The 25,503-nt window shown below is 43.5% G+C and overlaps 1 pseudogene; it reads right to left on the reverse strand.

The window, feature by feature from the left end:
- Positions 1–14,043: 14,043 nt before the first annotated feature.
- On the reverse strand, positions 14,044–23,596 carry LOC146629288 (uncharacterized; annotated as a pseudogene).
- Between the last annotated feature and the right edge of the window lie 1,907 nt (positions 23,597–25,503).

Below are 25,503 nucleotides of genomic sequence, written 5' to 3' on the forward strand. Positions count from 1 at the left end.
GTGGTGTTGCTCTGTTGGCAGTTTTGGCCAAACCGACAGTATGTAACTGATTCTATTCTCTTAACTAGAGTAACTGTAGCTTAAGAGGGTGGTTGACAACTACAATTACTGCAATGAACTTATTGCTCTGAAACAGTTGCTTCAAAAACAGAGATTAGTGCTGCAGATTTGGTAAACTGATGTTAAAACAAGATGAAGTCGGTCTACTATTGAATGTTGGCAATTACATCTACACATCTGTCTGTGATAATACAGCAATTAACTTTAAATTCATGGAAATCACAAATCCTTTGCCATATCCATACATGGAAATTCCCACTACTAGAAACACATTCCTCAACAAATAGTGGTGCAGTTGCTGCAGGAAAGCCATTTAACTGTAAAGGAACATTTGTATATGGGCGACCGTGGCTCAGGGGGTTGGGAAGCGTATCTGTAACTGGAAGGTCGCAGGTTCGATCCCTGGACTCTGACCTGGTCGTTGTGTCCTTGGGCAAGACACTTTACCCTACCACCTACTGGTGTTGGCCAGAGGGGCCGATGGCGTGATATGGCAACCTCGCTTCTGTCAGTCTGCCCCAGGGCAGCTGTGGCTACAACTGTAGCTTGCCTCCACCAGTGAGTGAATGAGTGAGCGCTTTGGGTGCCTTAGAAAGCGCTATATAAATCCAATCCATTATTATTATATAATTACTGCTAAAATCGGCATGCAAAACATGCTAAGCTAAACATGAGATTAATGCAGTGTTGAACACTCCAAAAGTGACAGCCTACCTCCTTGACCTTGATTTTGATGGAAAATGAGGTCAAGGGGAAGGGCTGATCCAAAGGAAAATGAATTCAGTGATAATCCTAGCAATGTAACAGACCTAACTATAGCAATCCCTGAACGCACTTTGATACAGTTAATATATCTTTTAATCTTGGTTTAGAGAGGCAATACGTGGACAAGAAGCAGACTTTATTACAGCATCATATTGTTCAGAGTTCACCTGTGGGGTTAAGAGCCTGTGGTTGAAAATTCAGTTACATTTGAATGATCTGTGCTGAAGTATCCCTGCGATTTATGGGTTGGTCTTATCACCTTTCATTTTCATAAAGGAGATCCAAGGGGTGCCTTACTATAGAGAATTTCACGAGTTCCTATATTATAACAACTATAATATGAGAACACTAACACTTAAGGGCGACCGTGGCTCAGGGGGTTGGGAATCGCATCTGTAACCGGAAGGTCGCCGGTACGATCCCTGGGCTCTCTGTCATGGTCGTTGTGTCCCTGGGCAAGACACTTTACCCTACTTGCCTACTGGTGTTGGCCAGAGGGGCCGATGGCGCGATATGGCAACCTCGCTTCTGTCAGTCTGCCCCAGGGCAGCTGTGGCTACAACTGTAGCTTGCCTCCACCAGTGTGTGAATGTGAGAGTGAATGAATAGTGGTATTGTAAAGCGCTTTGGGTGCCTTGAAAAGCGCTATATAAATCCAATCCATTATTATTACTATAAAGTATATTAACTACTTGGAAGCATCTATAAGAACGATAAGATACTTCCAAGTAACTTTGCAAAACTGACTTCTGCTAAATTTTGATACAGCTGATCTTCCAGCATCATAGATTCAGATCTCTGAACAGGTTTGAGGTTTTTCCCCAGCATAGTGGTGCGTTACAGACATTTACAGGTGTACAAACCAGTTTTTGCTGACTGACAGCCAGTGTTGTGAAATGCTTTTGATGTTTGAAAGGCCTAAACTTGGTGAGCATGACTGTCATTCCAGATGTAGAAAGCAGAACACACTGTCAGTTTGGAACTTTTTCAATAGATTATATCTGTTAGCACATGTACTAGCTAGTGGAAAATTACCATGGAGCTTTACAGTAATGCTGAAAGATGGCCTCGTTGACATTTAAGGAGAAAATGTTGTTTCCAGTGACTTTGCATTTTGTTTCAGGAATTCATAAAACTGTATATTTAGCATATCAAATCATATTCTTGATTGTAGTACCTGAGTAGAACTGAATATGTTGACTTTGAGTTGATGGTGTTAGTTCACAATTTTATTAATAGACTGAAAATACTTGCAGATGAAGTAGTCCTTTAGGTTTCATCCAGCAGTTGCCTCCAGCTGGATGTGGGATGTCTTGCATTTGAATATAAAGTGGCCATGCATCTCCAAGCGTGAGGTCAAAGGTTTGATCTGGGAAACAGTGAAGTGCCCAGACACGGGTGGCGAATGATGATAGTAGTAGTAGTGTGGGTGCTGGTCAGACAGAGCTGAGCCTGAAGGCGAAGCATAACAAGGATGCCTACTAGGTGTAGTGTTTCCTTCAGGACGGAGACCTGAGGACAGACCCAGAAGACACTAGGGAGTATACGTCTCATAGCTGGCTTTTAATGCTTTTTTGTCTCCCAGAGGGAAACATGGAGGTTGGACGACAGGATGGTCTGGGAACCTTTGTCTTGACTGTTCAACCCGATGACCCAGGCTCAGATAAGCAGTAGAAAATGAACAGGCAGATGCATTTCTGTGACTGATGCATTTTAAAATAAAACCTTAGTGTTCAATATTGACGTAATAGTAATTTTCTAAAGATTATACAAATACTAATCAAACCTAACCTATGAACCTGTATATTTAGATATGGAAATACAGTATATGAATATATTTGTTTTTTCATTTTTCTGCTGTACATAGTTTTTTACACCTGGACAAAATTGTCCAGTTTCCTCAAATTTTTTAATGCCGCATGGCACACCATACCAAGATCTGTCAGGTCTTCAGCTAAAAGCACTTTGAGAATCACCTTGTTGGTGAACAAATACTTTTTTACGCCTGTCAAACTGTCTTATCATTGCCATTTGTCATAGACTCAACTGATGAAATGGGAACAAATTATGAGTGTTTGTGACATAGGTCAGAGTTAAGTAGCTTAACAAACAAACAACAAAAAGGGCATTCCTCTGAGAATGGTACCATGTCCAGAGGAAAACTTTGAAAACTCTGAAAGGCATCCAGAAAACATGGAGAACCATTGCACAAGACCACTTTTGCACAGTGCTGCACATTAACTTAAATATAACCAAAATCGGAATAATTGTCGATCGGAATAAAGTGTTTTGAAATTGCTTCTCTGCAAATGTACTTCATCTGTAACTTACCACTTGTTGTGGCTACAAGTAGAAACCAGAAAGATTCTTGTTTCAAAAATCTTTCAAAGGTTTGGAATCACTACTGTGTGTTAAAAATGTTATTATTCCTGCAGCCCTGTGCCTAAGTTGCAGTGCAGGCTGCATGACTTTTCACTGCATACGTGAAGCAACACTTGTACATTGTGCAATAGAGAAAAAAAGGCACATTGTCAGCGGTAAACCACACCTCCTGGACACTCATATCTGCTCAAAAGTGACTCAGTTCAAATCAGTATATGGCATTTAAAAAAGTGAAGCATTTCATGGTATGCCATCTTAACTCAATTATTAATCATCTAAGCTATTGTGGTGGCACATAAGGAGAGGCTGGTGTTAATGGCCTCCTACATCTGTGATTAATAGTCATATTCTCTGGAAAATATTTAATGAAAGAGCCTCGGAGTTTACATAACCATGGAATCAGTGGGTTGACAAATTATACAGCATGTCCTACATAAAAGAAAACAAAACAAAACTGGACGATACCTAACTGATATAATTTGTCACACATGGAGCAACAAGAGTGAAATATCGCTCTCTTTTTTGCCTTTTATTTCAATTGTGGACACTCTAATCAATAGAATCATTCAATTCTTTTATATCTCTGATTATTTTAGAAGGGGAATTCTTCCTCTTTTAGGTCAGATGCTCTGACTGTAATGTAGCCATACTAGTTACAGAGCCATAAAGAATGAGGTTTAGCGATAAGGCAATGGGTTCAGACGGCTTATCTTATAAACCCCTGATAGAGGGAGCAGAGGCTCCGGCATTGCACAGCACTCTGTTAAATATTCACAGATATATCTGAAGCATTGATGAGAAGCTCTAAGAAAGAGATCTCAGGGAAGTAATTAGGCACCAAAGTCCATCGGTTTACCCTCTCGGAAAGTATTACGTTTGTCATGATCACATTTCATACTTATTTCAGTCTACACACATAATTTATTTTAACATTAAGCCTCTTTTTTTATGAATACAACCACAGTTTTTTCTTTTTTTTTGTAGCGGGAGGGTGGGTATTTTTCACTGGTACTAGTTTTTATTTTTCTGTCACTCTAAATAAACTGCCTCGTATTCTCAAACACTTTAAACCTCTAATCACATTTCATGGCAAATGTAGAACAGTCCATTCTCCAGCTTTTTCAGATAAGATGTAATCGCAGCGTACATCCACAGAGTAGCTTAGAGTCACTGAGTTATCTTAATCATCTGGATGAGCGCCATCATTTAAACTGCCTAGAATCTGGAACGTGGACTGGTGAAGAGTCATGTACTGGCCAGCAGTGATAATTCAGAAAATGTGCTTCCCAGTATGAGGCTGAGTAACCTCTAAGTTAATTGGCTTAAGCTTAGACGGATGGCAGTTACAATTAAAACAATCCGGGAATGTTAGACTTGGCCTCATTATTTCCAATTAACCCCTCCAAAGGTACACACAGTACCCTGTGTGTTACATGACACAAACATACTGCTTTCTTTTGGGCTGGACACATGGTCACACTGGGAATTATCAGTGTGCACAACTGTATCGAGATCTGACCGCAGTGAGAAACAGCTTAATTAGCCAGACTGTAAACAACCGCAGCTTCCACATTAACAGGATGTCTCAAATGAAATAGGACCATCTTGTCACATGCTGAGCTCACCATGTGGTTGCACAGCACAAGTGTGCGCACTGTAAAATACTCAAGATTGTTAATCAATAATCAAGGACATTATTACTCTTGTCAGAGTAATATGTGGTGTCTGGCAGATATGAAGGCATTTAGTCTATCTGGATCCCAATCAGTTAAACTGACAACCGAGGTGACTGTAGGTCCTTCAACTTGAAGAGATAGGCACAATTTGTTAAAGTGTGGGTGGCTACAGCAGTTATGGAAAACTCATTATAGATATTACGTTACTGATGCTTCTAAATTGGCTGTAGCTGCGGATGTGTTTTAAGTGCACAGAATAAAGTCCTGCACAAATCGTACAATTGGTTACATTCAGATTTTGGATATGATGATTGCAACGCCAAAACTGTCTTGTTGCATCAGGCAACCGTGCACAATCTTCAGGTCATGGACTGCTGCTCCTATTCAAAATCTGATACAATTTGAAATTCTTTCTTTATAATTCAAAGCAGCCTCAAACTTTATTTCTCCTTCCATCGTGCTTTGCATGTAGACAGGGTTTTGATGCTGGTCTGCTCTGCTGTTATTCCTCTAAACACAGAATTGTGCATTTTCCTCCAGCTGTCCATAAACTATTGTGACCGAAGAGTCATGGAACATCTAGTATGGACAGCAGTTACCTTTATTTTCCCTTGTGCAATTAATAACCACCTGGCAAACACAAAGGCAATCCAGTTATTATAAAGGACACTTTACTTATTTGAAAAGTGGTCATAAATGTATTTCTCTACATTACTGCTTGGACTTGGGGGGTGAAAGCCAGTTTCTTGTAATCTAGGCAGTTTGAGCAGTAGCAAGCTTTAGGCAGGTCACAAAGCAGTCATCGGTAACTGTGCTTTTACAGATTTCTGTGAGAGAAAGCAGACACATAAATAGGTTCATCTGTAAAGGGCTGCCAAGTTCAGTGCAATCTTGGTTAAGTTACTTCTGTTCCAGCAGTAGATTCCACAGCTCTCAAATCCAGCCAAAGTGTTGCCCTGGATTTGAGCTTAATGTCACTTTGAAGAGTAAGAATCTCATTCTCAGCAGCAGAGCTATCCAGGTGGAACATTAAAACTACTGAAGCGGTGCAATCCACATCGATACTTTCACCAAATTGAAAACACAGATAGGCAACACAAGGCTCAGTGAAGCACTTCTCAGATACTGACAAGATGTTCTGAATTTGATCCTCACGCTGTGTACTTTTAGGCTACGCACAGTGCTGCAGTCATGTGAGTAAAGTTACGCAGGTCACAGTGCTGCAGCCTACGTGACAGGCTTGCTGGGTGCTTGCTGTTAAATGTGTTCACTGTTCACTGAACTGATTATGTGGATTACATTATTTATCCCGACCCTGCAGCTCTAAATTAGAGTCATGGAGCAGGTCACTGAGATCTGTCGGGAACACTAAATCCAAAATCCACTGGTAGCTGTGCACATACTGCACGTTTTGAGAAAATCTTTCAGTTCAGGCAACTCCTCATAAACTCGACTAAGTCATAAAACATCTGCAGCCAGCTGCAGGACTGTGTGCTCTTTGTCAACCACTGGCTTGAAAGCAGTAAAACATACTCGCTGCTAACTTAAACAGTGATAATTCAGGATAATCCAAGAGATTACACTTGCATGATTTACTATTGCTCAGTGTTGGGACTAACGCGTTATTAAATAACGCGTTACAGTAACTACGTTATTATTGTGGTAACGAGCACGGTAACTAGTTATTATGCCAAAATCAGGAACGCGTTACTCGTTACTGGGATTTAGATAGGGTCGTTACTCGTTACTTCGTGTGGTGGCTATCGCGGAGCTTCCACAGATTCAGTAACATTAGCAAGTGGTGGAGGCCAGCAGGTGGATGAAGGAAAAGGGACGCAGAAGGAAAAGAGACCCGAGGCGGCCGCCGGTCCAAGTGTGAACTGAACTTCAGGTAAGAAGTTATGACCTGCAGTCTCTCTGGGTCAGATATGAACCAAGTTTAGGTGGAGTTTATTTTCGTTATTCTGACTTTTTCCGTACTGCGTGCTAGCTAGCATGACGGAGTTTCTATACAGCTGGGTGGGTGCTATGATGTTAACGATGTTAAACTTTATTTTGTTCATAAGTTATTAGAGTTGCCAACCGTCCCGTCTGGTATTCAGAGAAAATATTACGCGTTTCTTATTGAGGTGAAAAGGAACAGTTTGTCCCGTAATTCAGCTACAATGAAAAAGGCACAAAGCTGGAGTTATTCTGTGTCTTTGCTGCACAGCTGCCTCTTCTCCTTTCATCCTCTCCCCTCCCTCTCCCGTTTCTACTTCAATCATGAAACTGATCAATGATCAGCTGATCGGCTCTCGTTTGTTTATCGCTCACTTTGCGCAGAAAGAGGAAACCAGGGGATGTCGCGCTAAACAACAGCAGCACATTTAAGCTTGATCAGCTGTTGTTAGAATTTATTTAATATTAATTTCCAGAGGTGTGGACTCGAGTCACATGACTTGGACTCGAGTCAGACTCGAGTCATTAATTTTATGACTTTAGACTTGACTTGAAAAAATGTTCTAAGACTTGTGACTTGACTTGGACTTTTACACCAATGACTTGGGACTTGAATTGGACTTGAACCGGTTTACTTGAAAAGACTTGATATTTTACCCCAAATATAAAATTTAACATGCATATTATATAGAGATTGAAAATGTGACGTCATTCACGGGTAGAACCGCAAAGGATTCTGGGAACTCTTGGCAAGCGGTACTAGCGCACGCAGGTTTTCAATTGAAATCAGTTACACAGCGATAAAAAGAAACACAAAAATGGCAAGAAGCTGTTGTATCATTAACTGCAATAGCCGGTCGCATGACAGCCACGGGAAGCCGACGGGTAAAGAGATCGGTTGTTATCGGATTACGTCGTTGAAGAGAAATTGTTCGAGCCATGTTTCCGAAGTAACAAAGAGGCGACTGGATTGCAGCCATTCTAAGACCAAATATAACGTCCCAGAACCCTCCAGCTCACAGGTTAGTCTGCTCCAAGCATTTACACGAAGGTCAGTGTTTTTTAGTAGTTAATACGTCATTTTCATAACATAATTAGTGATATAGGTTACAAGCAAGTCTGGCGCTGAACAGAAATTGTCGCGCTATGCTCCTTTATTTATTGTGCATAAATAGTGAATTGTCCTGACACAATATTGCGTTTCGCTTCTGTTATTATGGTACATTGACAAAAACATATACTTTTATTCACAGGATAAAACAGGTTTTTTGTATCACTAATTGCCCAGTACGATTACAGCATACAATATTGTTGTCACTGCTACATCTGTGATGGGTACCAGAAATTATTTCCACTACTAATTAATTACCGTTGAGCTCAAAGGTCCTATTAATAAACGGTTAATGAATGTGTATTTATGACGACAATTTGTGAGACTGGTAAACTTATGATACATACGATGGTCTTTACTTTCTACACGGTGCATTTCAAGGTCCTGCACCCATCCGTCGGTAAACTGTACCTGGGCTTGTTGCAGTGACCTGAAGTTACTAAACTTCATGAGTGTATGCACTCACTCCAAGAACCGTATGATTATAAATATGCATATAAATATGCTACAATGAGATAGCTGACTTCATCTAACTAGCAAATGTTGTCCAGGCTACGTTGGTGATACAGTTTTTTTTAATGTGTATGATATTTTTGTCATGCGATTTTAAAGCTGGTCCTACAACCGCATCCAAGAATAACATGCAGCTTATCTCAGAACTGTCGGTGAAAATTATTCTTGGAGCTAAGTTTAATTGAGCTGCATTTTAAAGAGGTGCAATTTCACAATTTGTGTATATTTTCTACGTTCACTTTTGTCATGTGTTGAGAAAAACACAGATTTAAAATTACATGGTCTAATATTTACATTTAGCATATAACTGCAACATTATTTTTTCGTTGTTTTTTTTTTTAAAGACTCGAAAGGACTTGAAATTCAAAGTTTCAGACTTGTGACTTGACTCGGACTTTTACACCAGTGACTTGAGACTCGACTCTGACTTGCCTGACATTACTTGAGACTTGAGGATAAAGACTTGAGACTTACTTGAGACTTGCAAAACAATGACTTGGTCCCACCTCTGTTAATTTCTAGTATCAGCTGATGTTTGCTGGAGCCACAGCTGCAAAAAAGCTGCAGGTCATGATATCGTTTGGTTATCTGGTGAGAGGGAAACATGAAGATGAAACCAGGAGATGTCCTTACTGGATCATCAGAGTTGAACAGGTGATGGAGAAACAGGTTTACCTTTTAGGTGACATGAATGAGTTGAAGGGAAGTTATGAACTGTTTCTGAGAGACAAATAACCCCAGGATCCTTTTCTAAGCAGCTGACAGCTGGTAACTGTGCAGGGGCAGATCTAGCAAAGTGTGGCCAGGGGGGCATGTAGGGCATTAACAGGGAAAGGGGGGCACAAAGAAATACTTTTCTTTCTTATTCTCATTTAAAATGTCTCGCTTTTAAAAAATAATTATCTGAATCTTACAACAAACGATTGATAGATTGATACATATATACCATCAAAACAGTGAACATCACTGTCACAGCAGTGTTTGTTTTCATTCAAAGGCTTTATGATTTTTGCTATAATGGCGGCCAGTCTCTAGTCAAAATGCCCGGGATGATTTTTCTGTCCCAGTCCAGCCCTGTATGCAGCTCATCTGCAGTCTGGTGTTGCCTACATCTTCCTATTCAGAAGGCAGAATTTCCGAGTTCTGAGTACAATCGAAAGCACCACGACTGCAGTTTTTGTGTTGGATGTAAAAGGCGCGCATGACGCTGTGACGTAGGCTAGAATCATGGCGGCGGTCAACAACGGTCCAGGCGTGGGATTTCTCTCGTGGAAATATGCACATTATCTTTTCCTTTCTATTGGTAGGTGGCACAGTGCACTTGTGGCAAGTAAGCAAGCTAGAAGACTGGCAAAGTTATGGAAGAAACACATTAACAAGAGAATTCTGAGTAAAACCAAAGTTACTTTCCCTAGTAACTAGTTACTTTGAAAGTAACGAGTAACTTGAAGTAACTGAGTTACTTTTGAGAGAAGTAACTAGTAATGTAACTAAGTTACTATTTTAAAGTAACTTACCCAACACTGCTATTGCTGGAGCACCATGGGTTGTGGTGGAGATGAGCTTTAACAGGGGCAATTTTTGCAAAAAGGTGTGAAAAATGTTTTCACCTTGTGTAAACCTTTAACTGACCCGTAGAACTTCTTTTGTGCTAATTTTTCTAAAAACATTCTGAAGACATGATGTGACTACCTCTCACATAAGCACATTTCTTTCGGTTGCAAACCCCTGGCATTGCCAATTATTAATATATATTTGAAAATTACATTTAGCTCATCAACAAAATCTTCAAAAGTTTACTCTCCAAATTCTGACTTTAATGTCAGGATTTTGAAAAGAAGAGGTTCCCAGTTTGTGGCCCCAATCCTCTTCCATACTCACAGTATTCTAATTTGGAAAGCTTTGTAGCTTTTGTGAATCATTGTGCAATGCTGCTTTAAATTGTCCATCTGTATTAAGGCAACACTTGGAGGTAAGAGAAATGCAGTTTAAATGTTGAGAAAACAAAATAACAGTCATTCTTTTTGTTTGAGTAACAGTAAGTTTAGGATTTTGACTTCTGCAGTACCAACCTAGCTAGCTAAGTGATGTATTAACTTAGCTGGCTAACTAGCGAATTAGCCAGCTAACTTAGCTAGCTAACTATGATCAATTAGAGCAGGCCACTGATCATAGTTGGCTGTGACTTGCCCTTGCAACAACTTGTCATTATACTGCCTAGCGTGTTAGCTCAAGTATTTCCAAGCATTATTTATAGCACATATGGAAACCACACACTGGAAAATGCTAATACACCTTGCTACTTTACAATTCTGTTACATATTACCTACATTTTAAGGAAATTTTCAACTCTGCGATAAATAAAGGACATCTTATCTTTTCTTATTTTGCCTTATCTTACTTCTTGCAATACATTGGGTGATTCCCACCAGTTGGACACCCTTGTTGTGACTGCTTATGGATCATCACATCTAAAATATAACGTTGATTGTTTCTGTAGCGTTTAAATCTGTACAAGTGAAATACTTAATTTGGACTTGGTATATTTTTAAAACCATAAACAGTAGTATCACATCCATATGGAGACTTGGAAATCAGTGAAACTACGGAAACTGTAGATTATAAAAGCCGTAGAGTGGTTAGCGCAGGTGCTTGGGTTAGGGTTATGGGTATGAATCTGCAACCTAGAGCCTTTCCATGTGGAGTTTTCCTTTCACATTCTAAAGCCATAAATGTTAGGTTAATTGGTGATTCTGAATTGGCTTTAGGTGTGAACATGAATGGTTGCCTGTCTCTTTTAGTCCTGTGATGGACTGGTGATCTGTACACTGGGTGTACTGTATCTCTTGCCCTAATAGATGGAATAGGCTTCTGCAGCCCCACACTGTATAAGTGGTTAATAAAATGGATGTAGGATGTAGTTTGAAAACTGATTCATTTTTTGCAAGGAGTGCATGAAACAGGAAATATATTTTTATGTTTGTCAAAAAAAGCTGACAGGTGACACAACACCCAATCTGGATGAAGCAGATCCAGAGGCAGTTTTACATAGCACTTAGTTTCTAAATATGATGAATATTTTAAGATTCGAAGCTATGCTTTCAGTGGTGTTTAAACGAAGGGAGGTTGCGGCCCGAGTGCAATGCAAATCCATAATGCTATCTCCACACTATGTTCAAAGATAATGCTTGGGGCAGTTATCTAATTGCTAATGCAATGTGAGTGTTTCAATAATTAACGAGGCAGGGTTCACCCAGCTGCAATGACATCAGCTCTGATTAGTAAATGTGTGCGGATGGAAGTCAAAGTACTGCTATATCAGAGCAGACAACACCATAAATCACAATTCTATTAGTGCTGAATTTATTCATTTCACAGCAAGTCTGTCATGACAAACTAGAAACAGCAAATGCAACAGAATCACTGATGACTCTGAAGCAAGGAGCATAGACTTGACTTTAGTAGGAGTAACAAGTCTGCCTGAGTCAATGGCATTTTCTATTTACTACTTTGCTGCTGGAGTCATTTCCTCATTCAAAGCTTCATGTAAAGTTATGAAAAGTCAAATATTTTCAGTTTCTGTTGTTATTTATATATGTGTGAGAAGTTGGTAGAAACAGTATGTACTTTCAGATATCACAACACCAATATTGAGCATCCTTACATGACCACACAAACCCAGCACATATTTCAACATTGCATAACCATTGGCTGGCGGTCTTTTCTCAGCGGCTAGTCATAGTTGAAAACTAGTTTCAAAATTTGATTTAAACCAACATTAAGGACGATACCATAAAGTCGGTTCATGGTGCTTCTTAAATGTTGCCTGGACTTCCTTTTTAAACTTTCTAAGAAGATAACATTTGTATGAAATAATTTTTATACACTGGTTCCCAAAGTGAGGGCCTGGGCCCCCTGGTGGGCAGTTAGATATTTATTAAAAAAATATATAAAAAGAGAATTCAAATTGGAAATATGAGGTTTATGATATTACTCCTTATTCTGACCTAAATTTACTGCTCTTGCATTGAATTTTGTGATCCAGTGGAGGGTGGGTCACAAATTGGCCTTAATCCTTTGCATATGACTGGGTTTATATGGCGTTAGCAATTTAAAGACAACAGCCTTTGCTGTTTATGATTTTTGAATAGGAATTTCAAGGAAATAATTCTTTTTCTTGTATTGTGATTCGAGTAAATATTTAAGATGTATGGGACCCATGGCATTTTTTTGGCTTTTAAGTGGCAGCAGCACTCTTGACTTTGGGAATTTAAAAACAATTCTTGACAGAAAGAACAGGGGAGAAACTTATCCAGCTAAATAACAGTATGCTTGGGTTTATGATGCTAACATAATGAACAGAGACGGGATAATTCTAAGACTGAGATGCAATAGAATTTATGTGTCCAAACCTGTAAACAGCTTAAAGGCATTGTTATTTAAAATACAAACAAACAAAACAAAACAGGCGCCAGTAATGCTAAACTATATGTACAGAAGTTATTTGTTCACAGTGATGTACCCACTATATTAGTTGTCATTGTTTGAACAACGACATTTAATCATGCACTTAGTTAATAATTATGTTTTTTTCCCCCCGTCTTTGACTTTCAACATAAATATAATTCCATCTGTAATCCATCTGATTCACTGAGTTTTATAAAATATGACCACAAATTTTTTTTATTGAGGTCACATAGCAGGAGTACCGTGTACATTTTAGGACATCGTCAGGTCTCAAGAAAAAAGTTGTCAGGTATCAGTTGTCAGGAAAAAAGTTGTCAGGTATCAGACAAAAAATGTCAGGTCTCAGTTGTCAGGAAAAAAGTTGTCAGCTATCAGACAAAAAATTGTCAGGTCTCAGTTCTCAAGAAAAAAGTTGTCAGGTTTCAGACAAAAAAATGTCAGGTCTCGGTTCTCAAGAAAAAAGTTGTCAGGTATTAGACAAAAAATTGTCAGGTTTCAGTTCTCAAGAAAAAAGTTGTCAGGTATCAGACAAAAAATTGTCAGGTCTCAGTGTCACGGTCTGGAGGGCAGACCGTGGGGGATGTAGGAGAAAGGACCCAAACGCTGGACTTAATGAAATGAACAGTGGGTTTATTTACAGTGAGGTAAATGTACACCACACATTGAATCTCCAAAAGTGCTCCCTCGACTCCCGTGACGTGTCTTCTCCCAAGTGCTGGTATCCCGTGCTCTCTGCCCCTGTGCCTTCACACACCCCGTGTGTCTTGCAGTCCTGTGTTCCACTCTCCTGAGGAAAAAACACAGACACAGCCGTTATGGCACCAACTCCAGCAGGCATACACTGACCAGCACTACAAACACTGACATGGAGTCTAACTCAACGATCCTGCGCCGGAGGAAGCTCCATCGCTCTGTTAAGTAGCTCCCCCGACGATCCTGATCAGAAGCAGGTGTGTGGTAAGCTAGGCGTGACCAGCAGCTGGCAGGGCCACACCCATCAGGCCTGCAGGTGGCTGTCCTTCATCCTCCAGCCTCACACACACACACACACACACCAGCATGGAACACAAGAGCACAGTGCAGCAAACATACATCCAATACACTAATAACAATAAAGGTCCACACTGTTCACGAACCCCGAGTCCCCGGCACCGGGTCCGTGACAGTACCCCCCCTCAAAGGGTCGACTCCCGACGACCCAAAACAAAACCACAGAACAACCAACCCAGGGCGGGTGGCGGGGGGTCCAGGACGGAGGGCCCCAAAACCACTCCGCTAAACAGCCACCACAAAGCAACAAAAGAAAAACACAGTTCAACAGTTCAATCCCCCGGTCCAGTGGCAGCAAACACAGTTCTGGCGGCCGACCTGTAGGACGGCAAAACAAGCGGGACCCGCTGCGGGTTAGGCAGTGGCGGCAAAAAAGTTCAGGTGGCCTACCTCTAACCCCTTGATGGAAACGCAGGAGCTCCGGCGGGCGGCCATGGGTCCGGCAGCCGTGGTGGAACGGTTCTGGTGGCCTGCCACGGGTCCGGTGGCGGCGGCGTTGCTCCCCCGGCGGCCTGCCACGGGTCCGGTGGCGGCGGCGTTGTAGCTCCCGCCTCAGCACAACCCATGATTCTCGATGTACCGGCCGGGCTGCAGGACGTGGCGGCCGGGCTGCAGGACGTGGCGGCCGGGCTGCTGGACGTGGCGGCCGGGCTGCTGGACGTGGCGGCCCCTCCGGCACGCCGACCTCCAGCTCTGGCTCAGCGGATCCCTCCGGACCTCCGAGCTCCTCCGGTGGCAGCGCGGGCTCACCAGGCTCGCTGAGCTCCTCTGCTGGCAACGCCGGTCCCTCCGGCTCGTTGAGGTCCGCCAGCAGCGGTGCGGGCTTCTCAGTGGGTGGCTCGCTGAGCTGCTCCAGCTCACAGTGCTCCTCCGGCATTAGCTCGCTGGGCTCCCCCGGCTCACAGTGCTCCTCCGGCTCGCCGAGCTCCTCCGGCTCGCTGCGCTCCTCCGGCTCGCTGAGCTCTACAGCTGGCGACGCGGGCTCCCCTCGCTCGCTGAGCTCCTCCGGCTCGCTGAGCTCCTCCGGCTCGCTGAGCTCTACAGCTGGCGACGCGGGCTCCCCTCGCTCGCTGAGCTCCTTCGGCATGCTGAGCTCCTCCAGCATAAGCTCGCTGAGCTCCTCCGGCTCGCTGAGCTCCTGCTCGAGCATGCTGAGCTCCTCCCGCTCGCTGAGCCCCTGCTCGGGCATGCTGAGCTCCCGCTCGCCGAGCCGCTGCTCCCGCTCTCCGGGCTCCGGCTCGCAGGGCTGCACGGCTGGCCGTGCGGGCACCTCCCGCTCCCTGAGCTCCTGCTCCGCTTCGCTGAGCAGCTCCTCCCGCTCTCCGGGCTCCTGCTCCGGCTCGCAGGGCTCAACAGCTGGCCGTGCGGGCACCTCTGGCTGCGCTTCAGCCACAGATGGATGATCCGGAGGCGAAGATGGTGATGCGGTGTCCGCAGGTGGGGAAGGTGAAGGTAGAGCCGGTGAAGAAGATGGCCGAGGGGTGACTGCATGCGGATGGGATGATGACGGCGCTACAACCGCAGATGGTGAAGCCGCCAGTGGCGTGGAGACTGCTGAATGAGGCCACGCTAGTTGTACTGTTGGCCGGCTTGCAGCAGCGTCAGCGGTGTCACCATCCACTGAAAACAAAAAAGCAGATGGGGTGAGAAATGAAAAAGTGTCCTTATTACTCACCACAGCCGGTTCTTGAGATGTCCGGGAGGGCGGCTGCGGTGAGGAACGCCGGCGGCGCGAACGCCGTTTCCGGGTAGACGTCGGGGCCGGCGTATCAGGCTGAAGAACCTCAGGCTGGCCGAGTGGGGGGGCAGCCTGGATCGGAGAGTGGAGGTGAAGGGTGTTGAGCAGGAAATCCGCCACAATCGGAAAAAGATTGTCCAACACCCAGGGAAAACAAGTCAGTGTTTCCTGCAACCGCTTCTCCACAGCACAACGTAAACCCTCCGCGTGCGCTTCCAGCCACAGTTCACATAGACGATTTACTTTGTCTGTCACCTCCCTCCTGAACCTCTCCGAAAAGTCCGCTGGGTCCATCTGGCAGGATCGTTCTGTCACGGTCTGGAGGGCAGACCGTGGGGGATGTAGGAGAAAGGACCCAAACGCTGGACTTAATGAAATGAACAGTGGGTTTATTTACAGTGAGGTAAATGTACACCACACATTGAATCTCCAAAAGTGCTCCCTCGACTCCCGTGACGTGTCTTCTCCCAAGTGCTGGTATCCCGTGCTCTCTGCCCCTGTGCCTTCACACACCCCGTGTGTCTTGCAGTCCTGTGTTCCACTCTCCTGAGGAAAAAACACAGACACAGCCGTTATGGCACCAACTCCAGCAGGCATACACTGACCAGCACTACAAACACTGACATGGAGTCTAACTCAACGATCCTGCGCCGGAGGAAGCTCCATCGCTCTGTTAAGTAGCTCCCCCGACGATCCTGATCAGAAGCAGGTGTGTGGTAAGCTAGGCGTGACCAGCAGCTGGCAGGGCCACACCCATCAGGCCTGCAGGTGGCTGTCCTTCATCCTCCAGCCTCACTCACACACACACACACACACACACACCAGCATGGAACACAAGAGCACAGTGCAGCAAACATACATCCAATACACTAATAACAATAAAGGTCCACACTGTTCACGAACCCCGAGTCCCCGGCACCGGGTCCGTGACACTCAGTTCTCAAGAAAAAAGTTGTCAGGTATCAGAACACAAGGTACCAGAGAGAAAATCTTCCTGCAGGTGGTGGTGTTGTCATGTCCCACCCAGTGTTGCCAACTTAGCAACTTTGTCGCTATATTTAGCGAGTTTTCAGACCACCTTAGCGACTTTTTTTCTTAAACGCGACTAGCGACAAATCTGGCGTTTTTAGAGACTTATTCATGACGACTTTTTGACGTGAAAGCGCGTATTGCTCTTACTCTCAATAAACAGCGGGTGCTGCGGTGGGCACCTCGCCCGTGCTAAAGCGTTCACAGGCGGAGGATAGTCCTCCCCCAGCTGCTATCAGGGCAGGGCTCCCGCACTGACTGTAACGCAGTCAGTTCTTCTTTTACTGTTATGTTGTTTTGTGGACCACAAAGTTTAAAACCACACACACACACACACACACACACACACACACAATAACTCCACCAGAGTGCCTGTTTCGGGTCACTTTTGCCGGTCCAAGCCCAGATAGAATAGAATAGCCTTTATTGTCATTGTACAGAGTACAACGAAATTGGAGTGCCACTCCCTTGGTGCAAGTTTCAATAATAAATATAAATGTAAAATATAAAAAGTACAAAAAAAAACAATCGTAAGTACTCAAACAATAGTATGTACAATATATACAGGATAGCAGCATTAATATAATGACAGTATGAATAGCAGCATAATATAATGACAGTGACGGTATGGAATAGGTTCAATTGTTTTTGTGCTTATTTACTACGGTGATAGCTCTGGGAAAGAAGCTATCCCTGAATCTGTTTGTCCTGGTTTTATGTGACCTGTACCGTCGGCCTGACGGTAATAGTTCAAACAGTTGGTTGCTGGGGTGAGAGTGGTCCTTGATGATATTGCCAGCTCTGCTGAGGTACCGAGAGTTTGCAGTGACCTCCAGGCTGGGCAGAGAGCAGCCAGTGATCTTCTGGGCTGTGTTGATGACCCTCTGCAGTACTTTCCTGTCTGCAGCTGAGCACCCTGCATACCATGTTGTTATGCCGTACGTTAGGATGCTCTCTATGGTGGCTCTGTAAAATGTCACCAGCAGCCTCTCCTCCAGGTTGTTCCTCCTGAGCACTCTCAGAAAGTGGAGACGCTGCTGGGCCTTTTTAACCACCGCTGTAGTATTTGCAGTCCAGGAGAGGTCATCTCCTGGCTGGAGAATAAATCCCATACAGTTGTTGAGAAGCAGTCCTGCAGTTGAGAGGGCTCCTTCAGGCCAGGTTTTTATTGTTTTTTCGGTTGTTTTTTTTTTCCTCAGCAGGGGGGTGTAGGTGGGGGTGAGGGACATGCAGAGGTGGTCAGATCCAGCCAGGTGGGGGAGGGGTGTCGCTCTGAAAGCATGCCTGATGTTTGAATAGACATGGTCCAAAGTGTGTTCTCCTCTCGTAGCAAAGTCCACAAACTGGACAAATTTAGGAAGCACAGTCTTTAGGCACGCTTTGTTAAAGTCGCCGGCGACAATAAAAACCCCATCGGGGTGGGCAAGCTGTTGTTTGTTTATGGTGTTGAGCAAGAGGCTGAGAGCCGTGCCAACGTTAGCATCCGGCGGTATATAAACAGCTATCACAATAACTACTGTAAACTCCCTCGGGATGTAAAAAGGTCTGCACGAGACTGCCAGAACCTCCAAATCAGGAGAACAGTGTGTGTGAATGATCCTGCTGTTACAACACCACTCGTTATGCACGTAAACACATAGCCCCCCTCCTCTGCTTTTACCTGAGTTGCTGTTTCTGTCATGCCGGTGTAGCGTGCGGCCTGCTAACTCGACTGCAGCGTCGGGAATCAGCGGGTGAAGCCACGTCTCCGTAATAAAGGAGCAGGGTTGGAATTGTGACATTAAAAAAACAATAATTGCTAAAAGAAATTTAATTTGTAGTTCTAAATAAACTCTAAATGCATTTAAGACCTTTTTTTTACTGACTTTATGTCTCTTCCACGATGTTATTTCTCTCTCCAACAGCGTAGGTTACAATGACATTAGCATGACCAATTATGCAAATTAGGCGATGACATCATTTAGCGACTTCTAGCGACTTTTAGGACAACCAATAGCGATTTTCCTTACTGAGAAGTTGGCAACACTGGTCCCACCCGAATTGATTTCCAAATACGTCATCAATGTGTGACAGTGGGAGAGCGTAAGGTCATTGACCTCACTGGAGTTTTACTGCGGTTCAGGCTCCTAACGACACAAGGGCTGTATCCCAATTCAGGGTCTGCAGCCTTAAAGTGCGCAGCCTTAACGGTCCACAAGGGCCGCGTACTTAAAGGCCGGAAGTGAGAGGCTTGTGAAATGGGACAGTCTAGCCTCTGTCGCGCTACCCAGGTTGCCTAGCAACCATGACACTAACGGCTGGAAACGTTTCATACAGCTTTGTTTGACAGAAATGAAGGAGAAAATCTTTTGTTCATTTGTTTGTTTGTTTGTACATGAGCTTTGATTTGATAAGTATCTGAGGCTGACTGTGAAATCATGATTATTGGGCTTCACTTCTGTACTGAACAGTCATTTAAGATTACCTAGTAAATAACAATTAGCCAATGTTGTTCATGAGACTAAAGTCATCTCACTTTGGTAATGTAAATATAATATGGCCAATATTAAAGTTATAATTTCAATCATTATTAGTTGTTACAGCAGTGAATGAACTCTATTTCAAATACTGAGCTTCAGTAAAGATTCAAGCTGCATTTATTTATATTATTTATATTTCCTGTCACCTTAAATCTTCACTCAAAGACAGGTTTCTTTGACACAGTATATATAACTGTGTTATATATATGAGAGACAAATATTGTTCTTTTATTATGTTGGCATTACTAAATTTGTCTCAGTGCTTAATTTAAATATCCATAAAATCATCACATTCTCTGTAAGATTAAGGTCAACTATTGAACGATGTATATTTTAAAGTAAAGGCTTTAAAACCAAGTTAGTACAAACGTCACTAATGTCACATAACTTTGCCGACATGTGGCCAACAGTAATGTTTTAATGTTCCTCATTATTAAACATTTGCACATAAATAAGTGACATAATATTCAGTACTTACTTTTAAAAGTTTACTCTTCGGCCGCCCCTCTCCCGTCGTTTTTTTTTCCGGCAAAATTATCCACACCCACCGCCGCGCTATGCATTCTGGGATATGTTGGGCCACGAAGTCTGCAGCGCCACATCCTTAAAATTCAATGAAATGAAGGACGCATTTGAGGACCGCATTTTGAGCAGCCTTTGAATTGGGACAGCCTTCGTCGTGTCGCTGTGACGTAATTGGCCTTAATATGCGGCCTTTAAGGCTGCAGACGCTGAATTGGGATACAGCCAAGGTAAGTTTAACTTTGGTTGTGTCCAAATTCATGGGCTGCATCCTCCTGAGGCCGCATTTGTAGACCGATTACGTCACAGTGACGCGCTGAAGGCTGTCCAAATTCGTAGACTCCTCCGAATGCAGCCGACAAATGCGGCCTCCTTTTCCCCGAATTTGAAGGATGGGTCGGGTGTGTCCTTCGTGGCCCACCATTCCCAGAATTCATATCCCAGCCAAACTCCAGTTTCCAACAATGGCGGCCGCAACTAAGTTTTAAAATTACTCATACTAATCTTTCTGGGTCACAAAATAAACTTTTAACATATTTTCAGGCAAGAAAGTAGCTGTGTAAACATCAAATGTCTGCTCGGTTTATCAAGATATCGCATATTTGCAAAAGTGCTTCGACGTTTTCGGAGACGTCTGCTACCCACCAGCTCGATAGCTAGCCGGGAGCTCGAGGGTTACTGATGCGGCCGAGAACGGCACAACTCCCGGCACATCATGTTCAGATCACCGCGGACTTTCCCTGCTCGGGTTAAACGTAATATATAAGTCACTTAGACAACCTAAAAATGTTATTGTTGGGCTTTTTTCAGTGTTTTGTTTGTTCGTGAGTAAATCGGTTTGGCTGAGATTAAAGTTATTAGATTAGATAAAATAAAACTTTATTAATCCCCCGGGTGGGTTCCTCCTTTGTTTTTACACAGCTGACTAAACGTCAAACAGAAAACTGATTAAACAGAAGTATGAGACAGTCGAGAATTTACGCCAGTGTCCTGTTATATTTTAGATAGCAAGGAGCAGACGGACGAGTTTATTAAACTCCACTGAGACAGCGGCGACGCTAATCAGAAGGCTAGACCGTCCAATTTCACGGCCGTTTACTTCCGGCCTACCCGACCTTCTGAGGACCTGGCCCACGTAGACCGCGAAGGCCAGGTCCTCAGGAGGATGCAGCCCATGAATTTGGACACGTCAATATGACGTGTCCAAATTCATGGGCTGCCACAGTTGTGTTATATTAAGTTGCGGTTATGTTGTGAAAGTTAAATATCAGAGAAGGAAACCTAGTTTTGTACGAAACCAAATCAGTACTATTTTTGTCTGGCTAATTCATTCTAGCTAGCGACAGTGGTGAAATGTGATTTTTTTTTTTTTGTTTTTTATTCGGAGATGTTTCTGTTTTATTAGGAGACTGTCTCACCCCAACATCGTCAGACTCATGGCAGTTGCCCGCACTGAGTCCTGCTTTTTGTTGGCAGCTGAATACATTCATGGCGCAACCCTGCAGCAAGTGCTTCACACAGACAGCTGCTACTCTAATAGTCTGTGTTATTGAAGGATTCGGCACTTCTTTTGTTTTTTTTAATCCATTTTTAGACAGCGATGAGATCGGCTACACACTCCACAGAAGCCCAGAGTTACTGTTAATATCAAAAATATAATGCTGTCCTTTGAGATTTTAACATTTAAGACTGTGAGTGTAATGGATCTAAAACTGTTTAAATCTCTACAGCCTGGTAACATGGAAACTTTAAAAACAGCAGCAGAAGGTTTCAGTAGTGTAGTCTAATTTGTTCTTTTCATTTAATAATAATCCATATCATGTATAACAGCTACATTCACCCTGGAGAGAAACTAGTGAGGGAGACCATCAGGACCAAGCTGGGTTTCCTGGGTCCAGAGGTTTGGAGAAACTTCTTCCCTTTCTTTCATCACAGCTGTCCTGTGCCAGAAGTTCAGTTGACCCACTGAAAGAGGCATCATTTAAGAAACACCAGGAACACTGAAGCTCATGGCATTGATCAAGCAGGACAGCTACCAGCAGCTCCCTCACAGGGAAATCTTCAGAGCTCCTCCGTAGGCCCGCCCCAGGAGATGGATAAACCCAGCATTTCATCAACACTGTGATGGAGACCTTTGGTTTGTGTAATGTTATAAATACTCGGATACTCCCCAGAGGCTCCGGACTTTTACATAAAGATATTATATTCAGTCCTGTAGAAAGTTATATATTTAAAAATATATGATCCTCTCTGGTTACTCTGGTATAAATAACTCTGAATCACTTTATGGTAAATAACACACTATCTGCAAAAAACTGTGAAAACTGTGACCTTTGACCTTCATCGGGTTTTATTTAATTGTGTTAGAGAAACTCATTTATCATTGAAGTGTCTTGCAACAGGGCTGGTTAAATCATTCCTCTTGATTGAACTTCTGTGTTCATTAATTCGATCTTTAAGAGGGCGAGATGTTTCTCCTATATATATTTTATTGCATGGGCACTGTATCATGTAGATTACATTTTTAGTTCTGCATGTAATAAAGCCCTTTATGGCAATGGTTTTGTCACCTATAGGGTCTTTGAATGATTTAACATTTTTGGTATATTGACAATTAATGCATGCCCCACACTTGAAATGACCATGTAGGTTATGAGTTATCAGGGTTTTATCTGAAGTGATAGGGTCCTGGCAGGCTCTAACAAGCCTATCTACCTATTAAGACGCACTTAAAGAAATACGAAAGCACAAAAAGGAAGCTAAAGAGCTCCTCAAACACAAAGTGAAACTGGCCAAACAGCAGCTGAAAGAAAAATTTAAAGATGCCGAGGAGCAGCTCAACAAAACCTTAAAAGAACTGAAGGCAAAAGAAAAGCAAGCCGAGGACAGGAGGGGATTCTGGAGCAGACTGCTGAGAAAGAACTGACCCAGCAGCATCAAGTTTGAGGACATCAATAGTTTCTTCACCCTCTCTCCACCTTTCTTTCACCCCATCCTTCTTCTTGGGATGTTTGTTTGTTTTTTAAAAACTCTAATCTAAATACATGTACTGAAATACACAAATAAAATTGCCATAACTTGACCTCATGTTGCCTGCTTCTTTTCTTGTGTGTGCAGCTGCAGCAGCTTCAGCAGCCTGCGTCTGTGCTAATATTTCCTTGTGCTACATGAATCGGCAATGAAGTTCCTGAGCTAGAAGACTCAGAAACAATCTTATTTTGCCTGTCCACCCTGTACATGCCTTGTACAAAATGTAGGCATTCACCGCCGCCAGGTCCAGCATATTGTAGAAAACCGTTACTGACCACCTGCGTGTTGCTGCTCTTACGGAATACATCCGCGCAAGTTGAGGAAGTTCACGCCAGACTTTATTCACCGTGCCCCGTAACGGCGTTTTGCGCTGCAGCAGTCTGTGCGACAGTGACAGTGAAGTAAAGAAATTGTCTGTTGTGACGTTTCTCCCATCATCCAAAAACGGCTCCATCAGTTTCATGACCACGTTCTCTGCCAGCCTCTCTCCCTTCTGACGACTGGGGTCTTTTCCCAAGTAAGGAGATGCACTGCAGACATATTTGGTGTCCAAGTCCGTGGCCATCCAGAACTTGATCCCAAATTTGTCTGGCTTGGTTGCGATATACTGTGTGAATGGACAACGAACCTTGGTAGGGAACAGCTGTTCATCTATGGTCATGTGTTCTCCTGGAGTGAAACTCTTAGCACAGTTCTTGTTGAAGCGTGTCCAGATGTCGGAGATCACTGCAAATTTATCTGTTTTCACCTGTTCTGCCTGCGTGTCCTTGTCATCAAATCGAAGGTGTTGCATAATTGAAATGAATCTATCTCGGGGCATTGTCTCTTTGATTACTGGCACCAGAAATCTTTCTGACCAGCAATCCACAATGGCACCAACAGGACACATGATTGCTCTCACAAACAGGATTGAAATGAATGCCATCAGTTCATGAACTGACAAATTCCAGTCCGGCTCTGTTCTGTGGGCTTGATGGACCGTACACTCCCTGATGGTCTGCAGCATTCCCACGTCTAACAGGCAAAGAAAGCGTTGGAGCACACTTGTAATCTTACGCTGTCAGAAGATAAACAAATAGAGAATGGTAAATTTACATGGACCTCACTCTAAATGGGTTTATATAAATATCATATGTAATGTGGCAGTGACAAACCTTAGCAGACTCTGTGGGTCCAGCTTGTGCAGTGAAGCACGAGCGATTTGCTACTGCACTGGGCATTCCAATGTCCAGTGTTTTTTCCTGATAACTGATACCTGACAAATTTTTTCTTGAGACCTGACGATGTCCTAAAATGTACATGTCACACAGCGGAAATTTGTGTTTTTATGTTTTATCAATCTGTGTATTGGTACATAGTGTTGATTTTATTTGCATGATTTTATAGTGATATTTATATTGCATGTTCGTTTATTGATATTTATACTGCATGGTTTTATCCTCATGTTTGTATTTGTGTTAATGTTGTACCATGTTCCTTTAACCCACTGTGGACTAAACAGTCAATTGTAGGCACCTGTGAGGTGGGGGCGTTCCCCAAGGTGGCCTATCAGCCGCCAGGTTGACCTGTTAAAGGGGATAGCGAGCGCAGAGACAAAGGAGAGTGACGCACGAAAGGTGGGCAGGAGAAAAAGGAGCGCGTGCAAGCCCGCACGTGTGTGGAAGGAACTGCTGCCTGACTGTGGGGTGCCGCGAGTTGTTCGGCGATCCACTCCCAACGCAGGGACGGCAACAGTGGGTGGCGATGGCTGCAATGCACAACAGGGCAGGGATGCCCTTCTGCCTGCATCTGACGGTGAGACGAGGGAGGCCGTGTTCAGGTGTGGAGTGGGGCGGGACTGTGCGGCGACGCGCTGTCAGGAGGAGACAGGTCTGCGATAGGAGCCCCCTCCCTGGTCTGTTGCTGACGAGTTTTACCATACTGGAAGAGAAGTTCCTCTCCTGTCTCTTTCATATAAGGACCATTCGCCCATGTGTGGCTGGACTGTGGGATTATGGGACTATGGGAGGGTAATTTTAGCATATGGAAAACATTCATTTAGCCTTGTTTTAATATTGTATAGTTATTTCTGCCGGCAGGGTTTTTAGCGGGTTGCAACACTATTTTTATTGTATACGGGGAATTTTATCTTGTATTTGTGACTCTGGCTGTGTTTTTTTTTATGGAAATAAATGGTGTTTGAAGCCAGCTAAGTTTCTGTGCTCTGAGCGCTGACCCACCCACTCCCCTTTTTCGCTTGTATGTATACCAGACGTGGTGGTGAAGATTTAGGTCCACCAGTCTTAGCGGCTACATACACCGTACAGGAGAGCCAAGGACTGTTTTCACACAGACCTCATTAGAAGTAAAAGTTGTATTTTAATCATAAGAGTCGCCCTCTGCAGGCCATTAGAAAGAATGCACGTTCACGCGGATTACGTTTTTCAAACCTGCAAGCTGCATACATCTTATAAACGATATTCCAAATTGTCTGTGAAGGTTCTCAGTCATCCAGGTCATCGTAGTCAAAGGAGCTTGCAAAGAAAAGCGTCTGGACTTCTTTAAGTTACTTGAAGACGTTTCACCTCTCATCCGAGAAGCTTCTTCAGTTCTAAGGTCAAATGGTGGAGAGTCCCAGATATAAACCTAGTGGGAGTATCCCCTCACAGAGGGACAAAAGGACCCCCTGATGATCCTCTAATCGCCTGAGCCAAGGTGTGA

The sequence above is a fragment of the Diplotaxodon limnothrissa genome, linkage group LG7, assembly GCF_057381915.1.
Source record: "Diplotaxodon limnothrissa isolate DT_005_m linkage group LG7, D_limnothrissa_male_GT1.1, whole genome shotgun sequence".
Lineage (NCBI taxonomy): Eukaryota > Metazoa > Chordata > Actinopteri > Cichliformes > Cichlidae > Diplotaxodon > Diplotaxodon limnothrissa.